Source organism: Vulpes lagopus, chromosome 7, assembly GCF_018345385.1.
Source record: "Vulpes lagopus strain Blue_001 chromosome 7, ASM1834538v1, whole genome shotgun sequence".
Lineage (NCBI taxonomy): Eukaryota > Metazoa > Chordata > Mammalia > Carnivora > Canidae > Vulpes > Vulpes lagopus.
This window is the reverse complement of record NC_054830.1, coordinates 125,360,702-125,374,893: the sequence shown is the minus strand read 5'-3', so window position 1 is coordinate 125,374,893 and position 14,192 is coordinate 125,360,702. Positions and strand designations below refer to the sequence as shown.

At 48.8% G+C, this 14,192-nt stretch overlaps 1 long non-coding RNA gene across 2 annotated transcripts; it reads right to left on the bottom strand.

The window, feature by feature from the left end:
- Nucleotides 1-4,403: 4,403 nt before the first annotated feature.
- LOC121494327 lies at nt 4,404-6,582 on the bottom strand. 2 transcript variants are annotated; one of them, XR_005988791.1, is made up of 3 exons: nt 6,002-6,582; nt 4,977-5,314; nt 4,404-4,761 (listed from the first exon to the last, which is right to left on the bottom strand). It is a non-coding gene; the product is annotated as an uncharacterized LOC121494327 (long non-coding RNA). The 2 variants fall into 2 exon arrangements; XR_005988790.1 differs by having other exon boundaries at nt 4,977-5,114.
- Nucleotides 6,583-14,192: the final 7,610 nt, after the last annotated feature.

The window sequence follows — 14,192 nt, the reverse complement described above, 5'->3', positions numbered from 1 at the left end:
AAACAAGGAGAGAAATCATGTTGGATACATCAGGACACATTTTTTGGCTTCAGTGACCTGAGGAATAAAATGTTCTCATATATGTCGTGGTCACATTTTATGCAACGGATGCTTTTTTGAAGATCTTGCATAATTCAAGACAAACTTTCCCATAGCAATAAATGTAAAGTCAGAGGGATGTGTTCCAGGAGAGCATAAATCTGTAATTACTATGTTTTCTTTTGGCTTTAAAGCTGTTCCCCCCACCCCAGCATTATCTATAATATTTTGCAGAGTCTTTTCCCATATCAATAGCAAGTCAGAGTGCGTGCATGGGTTTCGCTGTGGCATTTTACCACATCTAACTTCCCTTGCATAGATTTAAATTTGGGGGAGCTTTTTATCAGCCTCAGAGTGAGCACCCCCATTCATGGATCTTTTAGATGACAATAAATTGTATCAGTGAAGATCAGTACTGGCAAAATAGTCACCAAGATGCTAACAAAACTCTTTGACTCATATAAATAATAAGAAGGTTCACAGATTACAGATCCTGAGAAAGGATGGCAGGCATTTCTGTGGCCTGCTATGTGGGGAAAATGAAATGGTTTCCCAGGACCTCTGCTGGTCTTCAAATTATGCAATTCTTGATAGATTTTTTTTTTAATTTTGGAGGATTCATGTTAATTCTAATTTCATGTATCTCAGGAGACTGTCAAGTCAATACTGTTTTGTGTCACAAGGTTCAGATTGGCCGTGTGTATGTCATGATAACTAAGTGGATCCCATGTGCCTGCCAATCTAAGCTGGAAATCCTGAGCAGATTGAGAGGAGGGAGAGGTTAGGGGAGGATGGGCGCTGCAGGGTAGGCTGGACCCAGGAGATGGCTGGTAGCAGTGAGTGGGCACAAGTTTTCCATCCCAGGTGTGCTGCCCTGCTGTTGGTCTTCTCTGCCATCATGGAAATGAAAGGTCACTAACTGCCTCTTCTATACCTAAGGGAACTACCCCAGGAGGATACTCAGGTATGCAGATTCCCTGACTAGTTCTAGAGCAGTGGATGTCCAAGCGTGGTCCCTGATCAACAACTGCCACACCACCTGGAGGTCTTGTTGCCATGTAGCTTCTGACCCAATACCAGTGGGTAGGGCCTGAGCTTCTGCATTTCATAAGCTCCCACGGGATGCCGATGCCCATGGTCCAAGGACCACACTTTGAGTAGTAAGGATGCAGGGTGCTTTAATAGCCCATTTGCTTCCATACGTCTTCACCCACTTACAAGTGCATAAAATCCATCCTTATTATATGACCAGAGGGAAGATTCAACACAGCCCAAGTGACAGTATCAGTGCTGAATTCTTCCATGGGATGGAAGGACTGGTGAGTTGCAGAGGACTCTCCCTTCTGGTGGCGGGGAGAGTGATGAGCACCCTGACTCTGACCAGGCAGAGAGGACAGAGGAAGGAGTCTGGGGAAGCTGAATCACTTGGAGGACTTGACAGCTCTGCGTGGGACCTGGCACGGTGTCAGCCACTGCCTCCCAGGACGTCTCAGGTTCCAAGCTGCTTTTGTTATTTAATACCTCTGACTTCATAGAAAGGAGCTTTGTTTAGGGAGGAAGGGGAGCTAATTGAGGCATCAAGGTATATAATATAGACCTTGCCCTCTGGGAACGTAATGCAATTTTTAACTGTTTCCAGAGCAAGACTTAAGCAATCCAACTCTGGGCAGAAACCACCACGATTTGTTTTCAAGTACTTTTTCATTCTGGATAGAGAAGCCGAAAATCCTGGGGGAACATACTGAGCTTCTCCAGAAGCCACAGGTCCGTTACATGTCAGACTATATTCAGCTTCGTAGGGAAATGACAACTAATTTTCACGTAAAATTCATCTTGGTGCGCACACAAACGCCAGCAGGCAATATGCAACGGCTGTGCGTGGGATTACTGAGATTTCTTTTTCGTCTTTAAACATTCCTTTTCCTGTGGTTTTAATGATGTTTACACAATAAGACATTCATTTTAGGAGGCCGAAGAGTCTCTGAACTGTTTCTATTGTGCATTGTATTGGTAGGGACAGAATAAGCTCATTATTCCCGTACAGTCAGGAGAGTGGGAAGTGATTAAACCTTTTGATAAGAAGATAAATGATAGGAAATCCATCTGAAAGCCCGCACTGCCCCGACTCAGAGTTTCCACACTGAGCTAGCACAAAGCCTTCCTTCTGTGCAGGGCGCCCTGGGCAGCCTCATCCTTCCAGCTGTTGTCCCACATTGGCTGTGACACTCTTAAAGACCCACACCTGGGGCAGCACTGTTTGCTGAAAGCAGGACCCCAGGCATGGTCAGGGCCTGGTTCTGCGCTCCTAGAATACCTTTCTTCCATGCACGCGTTCCTGGTGCTTTACACTCCCCGATGTCAAAAATTGGGTCTCCTGGGCACAGTCCAGCACATGAGAGCACTCAGGAATATTTCTCAGATGGATGGACAGGTGGAAGTTTATCAAGCTTGAAAGAGGCTGTCACCGAGTGCTTGGCCTCACGTCAGACTTCTGTGCGGACAGGTAATTGATTGACCAATGGTTAGCACGAGTCACTTACCACTCTAAGGGATAAGCTTCTCTTTGCGGGGAGTCAAGGAAAGCCCACTTTTCTCAGTAACATGGTGTGCCCACAATGACTTCTTTAAAAATGTATTGACCAGGGTGCCTGGGTGGCTCAGTCAGTTCAGCATCCAACTCTTGATCTCAGCTCAGGTCTTGGTCTCAGGGTCGTGAGTTCAAGCCTGGCTTGGGCTCTATGCTGGATGTGGAGACTCCTTTAAATACATAAAGTAAAATAAGATAAAATAAAGTAAAAATACATTGTCCATCGACAGTTTGCCTGCATCATATACCATAACTCGCGTTCTGTGCACATTGCCCTGTAGTTCCCAATGACCACTCCCTCCATCCCAGGTCCTGGAAGAGCAGGATCTGCACTTCTTCCAATCCTGAGTTTTGTAGCCAGGAAGCAGAGGATCAAGAGAAGAGTAAAGAAATACACGATCTGCTTGTATCAGGGCCCGCCTCCCCACTGTTGCTGCACCTCTGTGTTTCAGGCAAAATACTGTGTCATTGGGGTGAGGGGCTGGCCAATAACCTGCATGAAGCCACTCGTTTCACTGAAATTTCTAAAGTTTTATGGAGCAGGGATACAGATGATTAAAAATTTAATTGTCATTTCACTGCAGAAAAAAAAAACTCTTTTTTTATGTGCAAGTAAATAAATAAAAGAAAACCCCCAAACTTCGCATTAGTCATCCTATTTATGCTCTTGTTCTCTTGTCTGACAAATGAACAACATTGTCACTTCCACAAGCCATATTCAGCTCTCTGCTTTTAGAATTAATTGTGACAGGATGTCAGAACTCCAGAGAACATCGAAGAATGCATCTGACTCTACTGCCGACTTGTCGTTGTGTCTCGCTCATGTGAAAGCAAGGGTGCTCTGTAGTCCTGAATCAGGGGTTTATCAAATTAGAGCTTTCTCTAGTGTCAGACTAAATTAGAGCACCAATTCTTATCTTGAACAATACTAATAAAATGAGGCCAATGATTCCATTTGCTGTCTTGTATATGAAATGATTTTGTTTACATGGGTTTATTTTTAGCAAGTCTTTTACCTAGGCGGGTGGGATAAATTGAGTTTCTAAACTGCAAACTTACCCTATTAATCCTGGCTGATAAAACAAAAAGAGGGACATGGCAGTAAACAAAAAAATCTTTGGTTTAGCAATCAAAAGATGGAAGTTTGAATCCTGGCTTTGTTGTTTACTTACGGACTCTGTGTCCAAAGCAGGCACCTGTTGCTTTTGCCTACATGTGCCCCACATCCCTGTCTTCAAGAAGCAGCAGCTCTTTCCTGCTCACGTGCCATGTTTTCCCTGGGGCTGATCCCACAGCCCTGCCCTAGGGAGCATAAGTGCAAGGCCACAGCCTTCAGAGTCCTGATGATCAGCTCAAGACCGGACATGCAATTTAAGCAAGGCCAATGAAATTCAAGCTGTGACTTTTACTGAAACCTACTGAAAGTCTCTTCATTTTTGCTGGGGTTACTCAGTTGATAGACTACAAGGTTAGAGCTTCTAGTGGTTACTTACCCTGTGTAGGAAAGTGGATGCACTGCCGAGAAGTGGAGAAAGATATGTTTGGAAAAACATTAATTGAGCTCCTGGATACAGCCATACCTGCATGAATATTGCCTGAACTTTTCAGATACTTGAGCTAGTAAAGGTTCCCCCTTTGTCTTTTTATTTTCTTTCCTTCCCGCCCACACTCCCTTCCTTCCTTTGTTTCTTTCCTTCCCTCCCTCCCCCTCCCTTCTTTCCTTCTTTCCATTTCTGCCTTGGTTTTTGTCATTTGCACCAAAAGAACAGTCCCCTCTCTGGCCTTTAGTATATACTTGATAAAGTAAAATGAAATGAGTCTCCTTTTATCTAACAGTGTTAATGATTTAAAGATACATGTTAGAGGCAATGGAGCACTTTTAGAAGTGTATTTATTCTGGGACATGCACCAAATATCCAGGGACCAAAAAGAGGCAGTGTGTCTTCAAATCCTTCCAAGCTCTGCATCCAGGGAGCAGAGGCTCCGCTGTCATCCTGCGCCATCTCAGACATCCAGCCAGGCTAGTGAATGGACTGGCTGCTCTCGCCAAGTGACACCTGTTCTACAGGGTCATCCTTGCTGGCACACTCTGGTCCCTGAAGATTGCGTACTTGGCGCGCTGAACGAGCTGAACTCTGTGGGGGTCCACGTTAAAAAAAAAAACAATTTTATTCTTTCTTGCTGTTGACCCTTCAAATCCATTTTAGGGATCAATTTTTACCCACTTGGACAAACCCCATGGTTTTTCCTGTCGTTTTTGAAAAGTCTCCCAGTCACTTTATGTTTTAAGAATACTCTCATTTTCATAATAAAATATGCAGTCTGCCGTAGCTATGAAACTCAAACCTACCTCAACAGTGAAATCTTCTCCTTCCCCCCCGCTTGGGTCTGACAGGCAGCAGACAGAGGATGCTGGAGTCTTCCCCAGGGTCCTCTTGCCTGGTCCTTCCTCTTCCTCTTCCTCACTTCATGGGACCACTTGTGGCTCCTCCATGGTTTGGAGATAGTGGAGGGAGGAGAGGTAGGGCAGGACAGGTAATATTTGACTGGCGTCCTACCCCACCCACGTTGTTGCCTCCTGCTTTGATGGGTTCCCATCAGGCACCTTTCTGTTGTTTTTTTGTGGGTGGCATTGTCTTCTGGAGGAGGCCTCAGCTGCAGTGGGTATCACCTTCTCTCCTTCCACCCCTGACCACATGAAAATCTGCTGGTTCTGTTGGGTCCCCTTTCCCGCCAGGTGTCCCAAGGGGGTCAGGTCTAAGGTTCTGCCAAGCCCCTTCCCTTCCTGGGGTCTCATGTCAGATCTGTGGGCCATTGCCCGTGTGGTCGGGGGATCGGCCCTCAGTGCACTTCTCTGCTCTGTCGCCAGGCTGCTGTGATGAGCCTCTGCCTCTGGGCTTCTTGGGGTGGGAGTCAGACCTGGCCTCTGTCCCCAACACACCCCTGGGGACATGGGTCAGCCTCTCCAAGGGATTCTTTGGAAGCCTGTCTCAACTGGATTGAAAAGAGGGAAGTCCTGCACCTCCTTCTTGACTTTAGAGCAGGAGGGAGGACCTATAGGGCCTGGCATGCCCTCGCCTAGCTGTGAAGAAAGTCTGGGAGCTTCCTAACCTCAACCCGTTTGGATCCTCCAGGCAGATTTTGGTGAGAGGACAAATCTTCACAGTGGCCTGCCTGCCTCAGTGCTCTAGCACCCCACCTTGCATTGGGGTTTTCTTGCCTCCTAGTGTCCACCAGTACTTCTCAGCTTCTGGAGTTTCCACCGAGAGTGAGTCATACTGAGTCCCATTTTAGCATCCTACTCCCATGCCTTGGGGTTCCTATCAGAATCTTCTAGACTCCAAAAAGGAGACCCGGAGAGGTTAAGTGACTCACCCGAGGTCACTTGGCAGACCGGTGGCAAGAATGCAGGAGTCTACGGGACGCTGGGGTGGCTCAGCGGTTTAGTGCCGCCTGCAGCCCAGGGTGTGGTCCTGGAGACCCGGGATCGAGTCCCACGTCGGGCTCCCTGCATGGAGCCTGCTTCTCCCTCTGCCTGTGTCTCTGCGTCTCCCATGAGTAAATAAATTTTTAAAAATGTATATATTAAAAACAAACGAACAAACAAAGAACCGCAGGGGTCTGACCGCCCGGCCAGGCCTGGGGCCCCCAGGCCCCGAGCTCTCCCTCAGCCCTCAGCCCTCAGCCCGGCTGAGATCCGGCCCAGAGCTCGCGGACCCCTACCAAGCGGGACGCAGACATCTCCAGGACCCTTTCCCATCTCCATCTCCATCTCCATCTCCCGCCCCGAGGAGGCCTTAAGTCCAGGCCAACTTCGCTGACCATTTTCCTCCGGCAGCAGTTCAGGATTTGAAGAGCCCGACCCAGGGGTCGCCGTGGCGGAGCCCAGGGTCCGAGGGACGTCTCGGGGCGTCGCCCCCGACCCCCACCGCCTGGAGCGACGAGCGGGCGCTGAGCTCCTCCCTGCCAGGCGGAGGCGGAGGCGGAGGCGGAGGCGGAGGCGCGTCCCTGGGGATCTGCTCTGATCCTTGCCCTCCCGTGCGCACGGCCTCGCGGCTTTGCTCTGTCATTTACAAAAGCCGCGTGTTGCTGCCGGGGCCTCAAAAGTTCAAAATAATCTAAAAGCATTCAACACCACCTTTAAATTAAAGCTCCCCAAATCCCCGGCCTGACGAGTATAATCAAACTGAGACCCACCCACGTGAGTCTCCTAATGCGGCCCAGGGGGCGCCGGGGCTGGGGCAAGGGGCGCGGGGTGGGGGGGGGCGCTGGGGGCGCGGGGCGGGGGCGCGGGGCGGGGGGCTCCTTCGGAAGGCACCGCCGGCTCGGGACTTCGTGGACAAGGCCTGGGTGAGCCCCGTGACGCCAGGATGCGCCTTGATTATGTGGCTCCGCTCCCTGAGGCTTCCGCTGGCCCTTGGAGCCCGCCGGCCGGGGAGGGCTGGCCTGACCCGGGACCGGCCAACGGGAAGGGTAGACGCCCGCGGGGCGGGCCTGCTCGGGCACCGGAGCTTGCACGGCGGCCCCGAATCCGCCGACACGACAGCAACGGTATTTCCCACTTAACCTTAACATTTTTAAAAAAACGATTTTATTTATTCATGAGAGACACAGAGAGAGAGAGGGGCAGAGACACAGGCAGAGGGAGAAGCAGGCTCCGTGCAGGGGGCCTAGTGCGAGACTCGATCCCGGGACCCCGGGGAGCCACCCAGGTGCCTCCAACCTTAGAGTCCTGTTTTCTTAGGCGATTATTTTGAAATCTGAGTCCTTGCGACCCTGGGCACCATGAAAAGCGGCAATTTTGGAATGACGAGGGACCCAGGTTGGAAGCGGCCCGTCTCCCCCGTGAGCGGCCTCCACAAGTCGTACCACCTTCAGAAGCTTCAGCGGGCTCCTCTGTAAGGGGCGAGGGGGTATCACGGAGCTCGCCCCGCACTCGTTATCTTGACAACTAAGCAGAGCTGGACACGGCTGTATGCTGTCGGGTTGGCCTGCCTCCATGGTGCAGGCTGGCTGGCTGAGTCCCCAGGGTGCTGGGGTGTTGGCACGTTTCTCAGGCTGGCAGATCATCCCGCCCTGCCCCTGATTCCTTAATCCTAAAGCAGGGGCACATCCACAGGCTCCCAGCAAATATGTCCTTGTGCTCCAAGATCATCAGAGCTGGGATTCTAGAGAAACAATCTTTCTTTCTTTCTTTCTTCTTTCTTTCTTTCTTTCTTTCTTTCTTTCTTTCTTTCTTTCTTTCTTCTTTCTTTCTTTCTTTCTTTCTTTTTTTCTTTCCTTTCTTTCCTTTCTTCCTTCCTCTCTTTCTTCTCTTTCTTTCTTTCTTTCTTTCTTCTTTCTTTCTTTCTTTCTTTTCTTTCTTTCTTTCTTTTTCTTTTAATAAAAGATGTTATTTATATAAGGGAGAGAGAAAAAGAGCATGAGCAAGGGAGCCACAGGGGGAGCAGGAGAAGCAGGCTCTCCGTGGAGCGGGAAGCCTCATATGGGCTCAATCCCAGGACCCTGAGATCATGACCTGAGCAGAAGGCAGACACTTAACTGACTGAGCCACCCACCTGCCCTATTTATATTTTTCAAAGACTTTTATTTTTGAGTCACCTCTACACCCAACATGGGGCTCAAACTCACAATCCCAAGATCAAAAGTCACATATTCTATGGACTGAGCCAGCCAGGCACCTCAATCACTCAATTTAGATTACAGAGAAAAAGATGACCTTAGGACCTGAATGATCCAGAGAATGACTTTAATTGTGTGCTTGGTGGGACTGGAGGCTCGCACACCAGAGTCCCTTAGAGATACACAAATACATATATTATCATTTTCCATATATATTATGAATAATAACATATTATCACAATATATAATACATTATTATATTTATAACATATGTCATATTTAATATTTTATAATATAATATTTATATATAAATATATATAAATTTCATTAAACATTTTCATATTGATTCCGTGTCAAAGTAAAAATATTTTGGATGTACTGAATTAATATATTTGTTAAAATTCATTTTATCGGGTTCTGTTAAATTTCTTTACTGTGGGTACTAGAAAATTAAAAATTACATACGTTGTTTGTGTAACACCTATGCTGCCCTTGAGGTGGCTTTTGTTTCTTGCAAGTGGTAGGTGTAGATAGAGGGCTTTTAAAGATATAATTACATTAAAATGAGGTTATGAGATGGGCCCCAATCCAACATCACCACTATAAAAAGAAGAGATGAAGGGCGCCTGAATGGCTCAGTCGGTTGAGCATCTGCCTTCAACTCAGGTCATGATCTCTGGGTCCTGGGATTGAGTCCCACATCTGGCTCCCTGCTCAGTGGGGAGCCTACTTCTCCCTCTGCCACTCCCCCTGCTTATGGCCTCTCTCTCTCTCTCTGCCAAATAAATAAATAAAATCTTTTTTTTTTTTTTTTTTTTTAAGAGGAGATGAGAACACAGACACACACATAGAGGGAAGAACAGGTGGAGACACAGGGGGAGGACAGCCATTTATAAGCCTAGGAGAGAGGTTTCTGAAGAAGCTGACACTGCCTACATTTTGATCTCACAGCTTCTGGAATCGTGAAGAAAGACATTTCTGTTTCTCAAGGCCCCTATCCTGCAGTACCTTTCTGGGGCAGCCCCAGCAAACTAAGACAGCCCCCACAGATGGACTTGCCCTGGGCCCAGTTTCTCTGCCTGCTCGGCCTGCCTGGGCTACCATCTTGAGACTGGTAGAGGCTGTCAGCGAAATTTCGTGACAGGAAGGTGAGCCATCCAGGTGTCCCCTCGTCCCTGAAGCCGGAGCTGGAAGCACAAGCCATGCTGGGAGACCTCCCCTCACTGGGCCACCACTTGGGCCAGCCAGCTGTTCCCTTCCGCTCTGTTAGCTCCTGGAGAATGAGGTCCACTTCCACACCTGCTCTTGACACCGTCCTTCCCTCCTGAGGTGGCAGCAGAAATGCCAGGACTTGCCCTGGCTTCTCAGCAGCTGAGATGCAGCCATTTTGGTTTTGAAAGTCACAGACCCGGGCCTGCAAGAAGGACAAGGTCTCTGGTGGAACAGGCCCCAGAAGAACAGGTTGCAAGGATGCCAAGTGCTGAGAGAAAGCCTAGCCGTCATCTGAGGCCTTGAAACTTTTCAAGTGACTCAGCAAAGCTGTGTACACAGAACTTTATCAATTATGCATCATAAATAAATCATTTAAATGCACGATGTACTAATTGAATATTACTCTAATTCATAGAGATATGGGGTAATTACGAACCCCACCTCATCCTTCTTCGAAATGCAGAGGCCAGCAGAATGGACTGCCCTTGAGAGGCCTTGCAGTTGGGGAAAGATGCCCAGAGTATATTAAGAGGAGGCACTGGAGAGATGAGGTTGGTTGGGGCTCTTTTGTGCATTTCTCTGTCTGTGCCTGTCCTGCTCTGATCGCGGAAATCCAGATGCAACAACCTCATCCCTCTTCTCTGCTGAGTTCTTCAGTCCAAGGAAGGGTCAGCTCTTTGGCTCCTAACAGCATGTGACTGACACTCCTCACTAGCACCGGCCTCTGAAGGCCACGTCTGGGCCTGGGACCTGGCACCATCTTCCAGAAGGGCTCCCCCTTCACCTCCAAAATCTGGGGCACCTCCAGAACCAAGAGCCTTGAATTGTCTTGAAATGTGCCCTGTGTCTCATTAGGCCAAAAGAAAACTTTGTGAAAGAAGTAAGAGTACAGGGTAATTTAGTTTTTAACAAGGGAGCATTGAGACACTTCCAGATCAGATCCACCTACAGTGGTCAACCCCAACCCCAAGGGGCGAGATCACCGGTAACCTTTCGGTCTGCTGCTCCAGTTTTTGGTCTGTGTGTATATTTATGTATATAATCATTTTCCAATAATAATAAAAGAGAGCAAGCCTACAGACGTCTCCTTTCTAGGCTTGGATCAGATGCCCCGCACCAAGGCTGCAGTTGACCCGTCCCGCCAGACTGCAGAGTCCGGTGGCGTCCAAGCCACGTGGCCAGCCAGCAGTCCAGCTCATCGCTGGGAGTCTGGTTGCCGCACAGGCCTGTGGGCTGGAGAGCACACCCGTAGGAGGAAGAATCCAAAATGCGTCCTGAGGCAAGGGAGAGGCCCCTGGGCAGAGCAGGCTGGGAAGCGCAGCCTTGGCCTCCAGTCTCAGCCCAGATCTCTCTGCCCTGGCCCGACCTGTCTCGCTCCCTGGTGTCTGCTCCTCGAGGCCAGATGATGTCAAGGAGCTGGTTTCCCTTAGAGCACAGCAAAGCGTCTCCTTTGGAAGGCGAGGGTAGCTGCAGCTTGCTCCCTGCAAAAACCACAGCCAGGCACATCCCTGCACCCCGCTTCGCCCCCTCCTGGCGGCCACCGGCTCCCTTTCCTCCCTGGTTCTGTACATTTGAGGGGGGGCAGAAGGGGGGAGGAGGGAGTGACAGTCAGCATTTGCCAACCGTGAGCCAAGGGCTCTAGGTACATGAAATAATCTAGCTGAACTGTCACAAGAACTTGGGGAGATTGGCGTGCTAATCTACTATCAGAAATGAGGAAACTAAAGCCAAAGATAGGAGAAATAAGTCCACTCACAACCTGCAGCCGGTGACTGAAACAGTCAAGCTCTGAATTTAGGTTTCCTGACTTGGCCGTTCAGGCTGTGGCCTTACTCCTGGTGCCTCCCTTGGGGTGACAACTGCTTCTCACATTCCACGCCTGTTATTTTTTATGAGATTTACGTCTGTGATCTGAGAAGCTCTTTTGCCTGGCTTTGTAGTAGGTGAAGATATCGAAACACATATATATGGTCCACTGAGGGTTATCCTGTAAGGGTAACTGCAGGGTGCCCACCGTTGGGCTAGAGAATTGTGGGTAAAATGGATCATCTCGCTTTGCCATCCTTCCTCTGACTAGACAGGGACCTCCCTGAGTGTGGAAAGTGTCATCGCCCCATGTTGACCCTCCACTCCAGGCCTCCCCGACTATGACATCTAGCATGGCTATTCCTTTACCAAAAGTTAAAAGTATTGAACCAGAGTCAAAACAAAGTAGTGAACTAATGAGCCTTTGATTTTCTTTTATTTTTTTCTTTTTAGATTTTATTTATTCATGAGAGGCATAGAGAGAGAGGCAAAGGGGTAAACCTCAGGGTGTTTCAAGTCTCATTTCCTCTTCACACTGTGCAGTTCTGTTTCTTGTTTATCTTTGACTGAGTGGGCTTCTGTCTTGACTTTCTATGGGTCTAGTATGGTGGCAGTAGTACTGACACCACCCCTGTCTCTGGTTTCTAGAACATATTCAGCTGCCACTCACTGGCTTTCAGCTTTTTGGCAGATCCAGTGTAGCAGGAAAGGTTTAAAGGCCATCTATACCAAGACCAGGCCTAGAGATGGCCTAGGGAGAAGGACCTAGAGACCTAGGGAGAAGGTCTCTCTCCTTTGGGAGAAACACCGAAGGACAATGACCAGACATTGAACTAGATTCAGAAAGATCTCTCAGAGGGTATCTGCACCTCTTGATGTGCAAAATAATTTATGGATTTCCATCACCACATTGGGACCTGGCCTACTACACTTCCCCATTAAAATGATGGGGAAAATATTGTTTTTAATGATTTCATTTATTTATTCATGAGAGATATGTGAGAGAGAGAGGCAGAGACACAGGCAGAGGGAGAAGCAGGCTCCCCATGGGGAGCCCAATGTGGGACTCGATCCCAGGACCCCGGGATCACATCCTGAGCTGAAGGCAGACACTCAACCACTGAGCCACCCGGTCCCCTGGGAAATTTTTTTTTAAAGATAGCAATACAACTGCCCTTTGTATTGATTGAGATTTTAGAAACAGCCTCTGGGCCAGACTCACTGTGACCAACGGGTGCTGGCAGTGGGGTGCCTGGTGAACCCCGTCTCTTCTCCATGTGGTCTCTTCCACTGGCTCCTCCTCTCCAGCCACCTGCCTTAACGAGTTTTCCCTGCAGATTTTCTCCTCATGTTCCCTAATTGATCTGACAACATAACCCAAGGATCCGGGCCACATATTTCGATTTCGAACTTCCTGACCAAGAATACAGAATAACTCAGATTTACTGCTGGACACGATATTTGTTTCCTCCTAGAACCTTTAAAATAAAATCCCTATTCTTCATGTATCTGCCTGGAGGAAAGGTCTCAGACAACCTCCCAGGGGCTCCTCTCGCCCTGAGACTGGAGGGACTGTAGCCATCCGTCCTAGGTCACTGCTCCTTGCCCCCCACCCTCAGCAGCCTGGCTCCTCTGGTGGCTGCTCTTAGCAACATGGGCCAGATGCTTCCTCAGCCAGGAGAACCACGGCTCTGCTGCCTCTTACCTTGGAATAACACAATTTTTTTAAAAAAATATTTTATTTATTTATTCATGATAGTCACAGAGAGAGAGAGAGAGAGAGAGAGAGAGGGGGGCAGAGACACAGGCAGAGGGAGAAGCGGGCTCCATGCAGGGAGCCTGACGTGGGACTCGATCCTGGGTCTCCAGGGGGCCAAAGGCAGGCGCTAAACCACTGAGCCTCCCAGGGATCCCGGGATAACACAACTTAAGGGTGATTTGACTTTCTCAGATTTACCAAGAGCTTTCACTTTACATACTCTGTCTCATCGGATTACCTACTGCCCTCCACAGCGAGGGCAGAGATTATGAGTATTCCCGCTTATTGCTGCATTGCCACCCCCACCCCCAAGCACAGCGGCTGGAAACACCAATGACTATTTTTCTCACCATGTGGGTTTGCATTTTGGGATGTGCTCTGTTGGGGAAGGCTCATCCTAGCTCCATGAGAGGTGAGCAGAGACAACTGGACAGGTGGGCTTCTCCAGGGGCTACTTGGGTTTCCTTAGAGCATGGCTGCTGGGTTCTAAGAGTGAGCATCCCAAGATAAGAAGTGAAATTTTGCAGTTTTTTAAGACCTGGGCCTGGACACTGGCATAGCAGAATTTGCATCAAATTCTACTGGTCAATTATCACAAAGCAGGCACTGACCTGCCTCTTTCAATGGGGGATGTGGCAAAGAATTTGGGCGCCATGGTTTACTTATTTATTTATTTATTTTAGAGAGAAAGAGAGTGCATGAGCAGGGGGAGGAGAAGAGGGGGAGGAAGGGGAAAAGAATCTCAAGCAGACTCTACATTGAGCATGGAGCCCAAGGTGGGGCTCAATCTCATGACACTGAGATTATCCCCTGAGCTGAAACCAAGAGTTGGATGCTCAACAGACTGAGCCATCCAGGTGCCCTGGGGGTCCACGTTTTAAAATTGCCAAAATAACATGAGAACACTGAAGCTCTAAGAAGTTTCACGACTTGTGTGAGATCACTTCAGTAGACACATTCAGAGGTACCTTTCTAACTTATTACTACCTTCTCAGAGATTTGCGATATATCCGTGGGGTGGTCCCTGAAGCCCTGTTCATACTTCAGAACTAGGTACCAGAGCGTTTCCATGGTCTGTGTCAGTAGCACACTGGGAGTTGTGCAGTGCTGCTATGTGAGAGCCCCACTGTGACTTGCTCCCCAGAGTTTGGAATTGGGATGGAGACT